This window comes from Cololabis saira, chromosome 13 (genome assembly GCF_033807715.1).
Source record: "Cololabis saira isolate AMF1-May2022 chromosome 13, fColSai1.1, whole genome shotgun sequence".
NCBI lineage: Eukaryota > Metazoa > Chordata > Actinopteri > Beloniformes > Belonidae > Cololabis > Cololabis saira.
In genome coordinates, this window is record NC_084599.1 from 46,024,772 (window position 1) to 46,033,702 (window position 8,931).

Sequence of the window (8,931 nt, forward strand, 5' to 3'; positions counted from 1 at the left end):
ACCGCGACCGGAGAAAATTACTAATTTCCACGTCCGAAAAAGGTTCTTCCAGAAAGTGGTTTAGAGCGCGTTTCAGACCATTTGGAACACAGTGAAATAGGTTCGTAGGAATGTATAAAACATTTTTATTGGTTATATCTGGGGAACCAGCCGAGAATCACGTGGCTTCATCCACATTCCCCTTGCGCTGAGGTGGCAGAGAGCCAGCGGAAAGGTGGTAATCTCCTGTTGCAGCATTGGGTATCTCAAAGTTGCAGCACAATCCTTTGGATTGGTGCAATTATTTTGTCAGCTGTAATCAGGAACTTTGGACTTTGACTTGACGTGCAGTATCCATCTTTCTGTCAAGAATTGTATCAGATATTTTTATAGTATTTTTTTGATTATGCCCACCATTCTCAAAGCATGTCAGTTTCCGTAGTGTAGGGGTTATCACGTTCGCCTCACACGCGAAAGGTCCCCTGTTCGAAACTGGGCGGAAACATGTATGACTTTGCAATAACATTATTTGGACTTGGAAAGCCACTGCAGTCCTCTTCTTGGTGCACAGGACAGGAACGCCGACCATCTCTTTCTCGCATTGGGTCTCATGCAGAAATGAATTTATGTTGCAGTTCCACAACTGACCAAGAGCCAGTCATTCTCCTTTCACCTACACTTTAAATGTCCAAATTTGCAGGAACAAAAGAAACATTACTGCCTGAAACAGGCTGATGGATGGTTTCTCAGCCCTGGAAGGTCCTAGACAGGTGTAACAACCGTGGATGAGCATATTTGGGGTCTCAGAGACCCCCTGGAGGTTCTCTAAAATTCATGAGAACCGGGCCGAGGACCGGGACTTCCAGCCGACCGAGTCCGAGAAAGGCGCACCGTTGTCGGACACCTTTTAGTCGATCACCGGTCCTCAGCTGGAAGTCCCGACCCAAGCGATTTAGCGTTCAAAACTCTGGCCGAACGATGCTGTTCTACCCTCCAGAACATTCTAAACTCTCTTGTGGTGTTCTCGGACTCGTATTACGAACCGTGAACGAGCACCACATGGCACCGTATGAACAGACATGGGAGTTTGGCGGACCGCGACCGGAGAAAATTACTAATTTCCACGTCCGAAAAAGGTTCTTCCAGAAAGTGGTTTAGAGTGCGTTTCAGACCATTTGGAACACAGTGAAATAGGTTCGTAGAAATGTATAAAACATTTTTATTGGTTATATCTGGGGAACCAGCCGAGAATCGCGCGGCTTCATCCACATTCCCCTTGCGCTGAGGTGGCGGAGAGCCAGCGGAAAGGTGGTAATCTCCTGTTGCACCATTTGGTATCTCAAAGTGGCAGCACAATCCTTTGGATTGGTGCAATTATTTTGTCAGCTGTAATCAGGAACTTTGGACTTTGACTTGACGTGCAGTATCCATCTTTCTGTCAAGAATTGTATCAGATATTTTATAGTATTTTTTTGATTATGCCCACCATTCTCAAAGCATGTCAGTTTCCGTAATGTAGTGGTTATCACGTTCGCCTCACACGCGAAAGGTCCCCTGTTCGAAACTGGACGGAAACATGTATGCATACCTGCCAACACTCCCGATTTAAGCGGGAGTCTCCCGATTTTCAACCATTTCTCCCGCCCTGCTCCCGATTTGTATATTCTCCCGCTTATCTCCCGATTTTAAAGTGAAATGAGTCAATGGTGTTTCACATGTCGGGGTTCCTGCATGGATGTATTATATTAACGGGTTCCTGACAAACCTGGCAACCCAACCCAAAAGCACTGCGTCCAAGCTCCGCCCCATGGAGCTGCCAATACGTCAACGTCGCCGCCATATTGGATGTGGCAAGACTGCGCTGTAAACTAATACAAGTGAATGGACTGATTTTCATAAAGCGCCTTTCTACAAAGAAATTTACGTTTTACGTCTTATTTATTCATTCACATACGCACTAATATACTTGGGAAACAGTTAGGCACCAAATATAATATATTTAATTTTCTCAGATGGCAAAAATAAGAACTTTATCGATCCCACAGTAATTCATGTTATATCAGCTATAGAGAACAAGGTAGTGCCGAAAAACAATATATATCCCCCCTCACAAAAATAAGAAAAATAGTGAAACATATTTTCTCATCAGCAAAGCATTACATAAACATATTTTAAAATTTTCAAGTTACAAAATAACATATTTGAACAATTTTTCAGATTTTTTCAGTTATTTTATTGTTTGGAAAATGGTTAAAATATGTTATTTTGTTATTTGAAAATTTGAAAATTTGTTTTGTTTGAGAAAATGCTTTGAAAAAAACCTGAGGGAAGAGTTGGTGGAGAATCAAGTCATAGCAAGCAAGGATCTCCCACAGGAAGAGAGAGTTGAAGGTTCTGCTTCTTCACAGAAAACACAATGAGTATTGATAATTCTACTCTTTGTGCACTCCTTTCTTGCAAGATTAACCATACCAGCCCTGGCCACAAGTATGTTCCTCCAAGAAAGTGATTGAAGCTGCAAAGTCTGACACCTACAACTACAACAGGTCCTTGGGTGACAAAGGGAACCTGGAAAATTCTACAAATATTGTATTTTATTGTTATTAATACTAAACTTATTTGGCTCCAAGAAGGCTGTAGAATCATTTTGGGAGGTACATTTTAGCACATTTCATTGTAGCTATGGATTTAAAGCTCATTAAAAGTCGCCTTGTTTATATCAGGGCGGGGATGTTGTGAGTGGAGCATTCCAACTGCTACCCCAGAAAATCTCCCTCTTTTTCACAGCCCAATGTTGGCAGGTATGTGTATGACTTTGCAATAACATTATTTGGACTTGGAAAGCCACTGCAGTGCTCTTCTTGGTGCACAGGACAGGAACGCCGACCATCTCTTTCTCGCATTGGGTCTCATGCAGAAATTAATTTATGTTGCAGTTCCACAACTGACCAAGAGCCAGTCATTCTCCTTTAACCTACACTTTAAATGTCCAAATTTGCAGGAAAAAAAAGAAACATAACTGCCTGAAACAGGCTGATAGCTGGTTTCTCAGCCCTGAAAGGTCCTAGAGAGGTGAAACAACCCTGGATGAGCATCTTTGGGGTCCCAGAGACCCCGCTGGAGGTCCTCTAATTTCATGAGAACCGGGCCGAGGACCGGGACTTACAGCCGACCGAGTCCGAGAAAGGCGCACCGTTGTCGGACACTTTTTCGTCGATCACCGGTCCTCGGCTGGAAGTCCCGACCCGAGCGATTTAGCGTTCAAAACTCTGGCCGAACGACGCTGTTCTACCCTCCAGAACATTCTAAACTCTCTAGTGGTGTTCTCGGACTCGTATTACGAACCGTGAACGAGCGCCACATGGCACCTTATGAACAGACATGGGAGTTTGGCGGACCGCGACCGGAGAAAATTACTAATTTCCACGTCCGAAAAAGTTTCTTCCAGAAAGTGGTTTAGAGCGCGTTTCAGACCATTTGGAACACAGTGAAATAGGTTCGTAGGAATGTATAAAACATTTTTATTGGTTATATCTGGGGAACCAGCCGAGAATCACGTGGCTTCATCCACATTCCCCTTGCGCTGAGGTGGCAGAGAGCCAGCGGAAAGGTGGTAATCTCCTGTTGCAGCATTGGGTATCTCAAAGTTGCAGCACAATCCTTTGGATTGGTGCAATTATTTTGTCAGCTGTAATCAGGAACTTTGGACTTTGACTTGACGTGCAGTATCCATCTTTCTGTCAAGAATTGTATCAGATATTTTTATAGTATTTTTTTGATTATGCCCACCATTCTCAAAGCATGTCAGTTTCCGTAGTGTAGGGGTTATCACGTTCGCCTCACACGCGAAAGGTCCCCTGTTCGAAACTGGGCGGAAACATGTATGACTTTGCAATAACATTATTTGGACTTGGAAAGCCACTGCAGTCCTCTTCTTGGTGCACAGGACAGGAACGCCGACCATCTCTTTCTCGCATTGGGTCTCATGCAGAAATGAATTTATGTTGCAGTTCCACAACTGACCAAGAGCCAGTCATTCTCCTTTCACCTACACTTTAAATGTCCAAATTTGCAGGAACAAAAGAAACATTACTGCCTGAAACAGGCTGATGGATGGTTTCTCAGCCCTGGAAGGTCCTAGACAGGTGTAACAACCGTGGATGAGCATATTTGGGGTCTCAGAGACCCCCTGGAGGTTCTCTAAAATTCATGAGAACCGGGCCGAGGACCGGGACTTCCAGCCGACCGAGTCCGAGAAAGGCGCACCGTTGTCGGACACCTTTTAGTCGATCACCGGTCCTCAGCTGGAAGTCCCGACCCAAGCGATTTAGCGTTCAAAACTCTGGCCGAACGATGCTGTTCTACCCTCCAGAACATTCTAAACTCTCTTGTGGTGTTCTCGGACTCGTATTACGAACCGTGAACGAGCACCACATGGCACCGTATGAACAGACATGGGAGTTTGGCGGACCGCGACCGGAGAAAATTACTAATTTCCACGTCCGAAAAAGGTTCTTCCAGAAAGTGGTTTAGAGTGCGTTTCAGACCATTTGGAACACAGTGAAATAGGTTCGTAGAAATGTATAAAACATTTTTATTGGTTATATCTGGGGAACCAGCCGAGAATCGCGCGGCTTCATCCACATTCCCCTTGCGCTGAGGTGGCGGAGAGCCAGCGGAAAGGTGGTAATCTCCTGTTGCACCATTTGGTATCTCAAAGTGGCAGCACAATCCTTTGGATTGGTGCAATTATTTTGTCAGCTGTAATCAGGAACTTTGGACTTTGACTTGACGTGCAGTATCCATCTTTCTGTCAAGAATTGTATCAGATATTTTATAGTATTTTTTTGATTATGCCCACCATTCTCAAAGCATGTCAGTTTCCGTAATGTAGTGGTTATCACGTTCGCCTCACACGCGAAAGGTCCCCTGTTCGAAACTGGACGGAAACATGTATGCATACCTGCCAACACTCCCGATTTAAGCGGGAGTCTCCCGATTTTCAACCATTTCTCCCGCCCTGCTCCCGATTTGTATATTCTCCCGCTTATCTCCCGATTTTAAAGTGAAATGAGTCAATGGTGTTTCACATGTCGGGGTTCCTGCATGGATGTATTATATTAACGGGTTCCTGACAAACCTGGCAACCCAACCCAAAAGCACTGCGTCCAAGCTCCGCCCCATGGAGCTGCCAATACGTCAACGTCGCCGCCATATTGGATGTGGCAAGACTGCGCTGTAAACTAATACAAGTGAATGGACTGATTTTCATAAAGCGCCTTTCTACAAAGAAATTTACGTTTTACGTCTTATTTATTCATTCACATACGCACTAATATACTTGGGAAACAGTTAGGCACCAAATATAATATATTTAATTTTCTCAGATGGCAAAAATAAGAACTTTATCGATCCCACAGTAATTCATGTTATATCAGCTATAGAGAACAAGGTAGTGCCGAAAAACAATATATATCCCCCCTCACAAAAATAAGAAAAATAGTGAAACATATTTTCTCATCAGCAAAGCATTACATAAACATATTTTAAAATTTTCAAGTTACAAAATAACATATTTGAACAATTTTTCAGATTTTTTCAGTTATTTTATTGTTTGGAAAATGGTTAAAATATGTTATTTTGTTATTTGAAAATTTGAAAATTTGTTTTGTTTGAGAAAATGCTTTGAAAAAAAGCTGAGGGAAGAGTTGGTGGAGAATCAAGTCATAGCAAGCAAGGATCTCCCACAGGAAGAGAGAGTTGAAGGTTCTGCTTCTTCACAGAAAACACAATGAGTATTGATAATTCTACTCTTTGTGCACTCCTTTCTTGCAAGATTAACCATACCAGCCCTGGCCACAAGTATGTTCCTCCAAGAAAGTGATTGAAGCTGCAAAGTCTGACACCTACAACTACAACAGGTCCTTGGGTGACAAAGGGAACCTGGAAAATTCTACAAATATTGTATTTTATTGTTATTAATACTAAACTTATTTGGCTCCAAGAAGGCTGTAGAATCATTTTGGGAGGTACATTTTAGCACATTTCATTGTAGCTATGGATTTAAAGCTCATTAAAAGTCGCCTTGTTTATATCAGGGCGGGGATGTTGTGAGTGGAGCATTCCAACTGCTACCCCAGAAAATCTCCCTCTTTTTCACAGCCCAATGTTGGCAGGTATGTGTATGACTTTGCAATAACATTATTTGGACTTGGAAAGCCACTGCAGTGCTCTTCTTGGTGCACAGGACAGGAACGCCGACCATCTCTTTCTCGCATTGGGTCTCATGCAGAAATTAATTTATGTTGCAGTTCCACAACTGACCAAGAGCCAGTCATTCTCCTTTAACCTACACTTTAAATGTCCAAATTTGCAGGAAAAAAAAGAAACATAACTGCCTGAAACAGGCTGATAGCTGGTTTCTCAGCCCTGAAAGGTCCTAGAGAGGTGAAACAACCCTGGATGAGCATCTTTGGGGTCCCAGAGACCCCGCTGGAGGTCCTCTAATTTCATGAGAACCGGGCCGAGGACCGGGACTTACAGCCGACCGAGTCCGAGAAAGGCGCACCGTTGTCGGACACTTTTTCGTCGATCACCGGTCCTCGGCTGGAAGTCCCGACCCGAGCGATTTAGCGTTCAAAACTCTGGCCGAACGACGCTGTTCTACCCTCCAGAACATTCTAAACTCTCTAGTGGTGTTCTCGGACTCGTATTACGAACCGTGAACGAGCGCCACATGGCACCTTATGAACAGACATGGGAGTTTGGCGGACCGCGACCGGAGAAAATTACTAATTTCCACGTCCGAAAAGGTTCTTCCAGAAAGTGGTTTAGAGCACGTTTCAGACCACTTGGAACACAGTGGAATAGGTTTGTAGGAAAGTATAAAACATTTTTCTTGGTTATATCTGGGGAACCAGCCAAGAATCGCGCAGCTTCATCCACATTCCCCTTGTGCTGAGGTGGCGGAGAGCCAGCGGAAAGGTGGTAATCTCCTGTTGCAGCATTGGGTATCTCAAAGTTGCAGCATAATCCTTTGGATTGGTGCAATTACTTTGTCAGCTGTAATCAGAACCTTCTTTGAACTTTGACTTGACCTGCAGTATCCATCTTGCTGTCAAGAATTGTAGCAAGAGATTTTTTATAGTATTTTTTTGATTATGCCCGCCTTTTTCAAAGCATGTCAGTTTCCGTAGTGTAGTGGTTATCACATTCGCCTCACACGCGAAAGGTCCCCTGTTCGAAACTGGGTGGAAACATGTATGACTTTACAATAACATTATTTGGACTTGGAAAACCACTGCAGTCCTCTTCTTGGTGGACAGGAATGCAGACCATCTCTTTCTCGCATTGGGTCTCATGCAGAAATGCGTTTTTGTTGCACTTCCACAACTGACCAAGAGCCAGTCATTCTCCTTTCACCTACACTTTAAATGTCCAAATTTGCAGGAAAAAAGAAACATATTAACTGCCTCACACAGGCTGATGGCCTGTTTCTCAGCCCTGGAAAGTGCTGGAGAGGTGAAAAACCGTGGATGAGCGTCTTTGGGGTCCCAGAGACCCCGCTGGAGGTCCTCTAAAATTCATGAGAACCGGGCCAAGGACCGGGACTTCCAGCCGACCGAGTCCGAGAAAGGCGCACCGTTGTCGTACACTTTTTTGTCGATCACCGGTCCTCGGCTGGAAGTCCCGAGTCGAGCGATTTAGCGGTCAAAACTCTGGCCGAACGACGCCGTTCTACCCTCCAGAACATTCTAAACTCTCTCGTGGTGGTCTCAGACTCGTACTACGAACCGTGAGCGAGTGCCACGTGGCACCTTCAGAACAGACATGGGAGTTTGGCGGACCGCGACCGGAGAAAATTACTAATTTCCAGAGGTGGAAAAAGTACAAAAATATTGTACTTAAGTAAAAGTACAAATTTTCTGCTTGAAAATTACTTAAGTAAAAGTAAAAAGTACCCATTAAGAACATTACTTAAGTAAAAGCATAAAAGTACATCAACTTAAATATAATAAAGTACCAAAAGTACATGGTGTAAAATGTACTTAAGTACAAAAGTGAAAAGTACAAAGTACAAAGTACAAAATTCAAAGTACAAAATTATTTTCAAAAGGATTGCAAAGAAATGAAGAATCCAAGAATTTGCTTACAACTCTAAATAATGGTGATATTATTCTGACCCCTTTAGCGTTTGTCTCCATTACCCCATTTTAATTTCTCCCTTTGCTCATCACTGCTGCTGTACCCCATTGGCCCCGCTGACAGATCCACCCCCAGACTGTAGTATGCAGTGACAACATTAAGCAACCCCAGCTGATAAAGGATGAGACTTTTGAACTTTTAAATGCCAAAACCACCTTAGAAGGGGTGGAATCAAAGAATGGTGCGCATGGACACGCGTCGGCTGCCGCTCAAGGCTGATTTATGGTTCCGCGTTACACCAACGCAGGGCCTGTACCCTACGGCGAGGCTCTGCGTCGATTTAACGCGGAACCATAATTCAGGCTTCAGTCCTCATCGGTACTCGACGCGTGGGCCGTTCCTCCGGCCTTCCGGCCCGCCTCTGCGGCGCAACTCTCCCGGGAGCTGCGGCTCCTTCTCGGTATATTCACGCGGCCCCCTTCCTTCCCATCCGCCTTATGGTTCCGCGTTAAATCGGCGTAGGTTGTGCGTCGCCACGTACCCTACGCCGTAGCTCTGCGCCGGTGTAACGCGGAACCATAAATCAGCCCCCGCTGTGCTGTTCTTTAATTTGTAGCGAGTAACGACGTGTCCAATTTTAAATATAGCGGATTAAAAGTACGATTTTTTCCTTGAAAATGTAACGAAGTAAAAGTAAAAGTACAGAAAAATGAAAGTATCAATAAAAGTACAAATTCTCAAAAATCTTACTTAAGTAAAATAACGAAGTACTTGTACTTCGTTACTTTACACCACTGCTAATTTCCA

The 8,931-nt window shown here is 44.0% G+C and overlaps 3 non-coding genes across 3 annotated transcripts; all 3 read left to right on the forward strand.

Annotated features, from left to right (window-relative positions):
• The first annotated feature begins 411 nt into the window (after positions 1 to 411).
• Positions 412 to 484, forward strand: trnav-cac (transfer RNA valine (anticodon CAC)). Its single transcript has one exon. It is a non-coding gene; the product is annotated as a tRNA-Val (tRNA).
• Positions 485 to 3,786: 3,302 nt separating this feature from the next.
• On the forward strand, positions 3,787 to 3,859 carry trnav-cac (transfer RNA valine (anticodon CAC)). The gene has a single exon. It is a non-coding gene; the product is annotated as a tRNA-Val (tRNA).
• A 3,306-nt stretch (positions 3,860 to 7,165) lies between these two features.
• trnav-cac (transfer RNA valine (anticodon CAC)) lies at positions 7,166 to 7,238 on the forward strand. Its single transcript has one exon. It is a non-coding gene; the product is annotated as a tRNA-Val (tRNA).
• Positions 7,239 to 8,931: the final 1,693 nt, after the last annotated feature.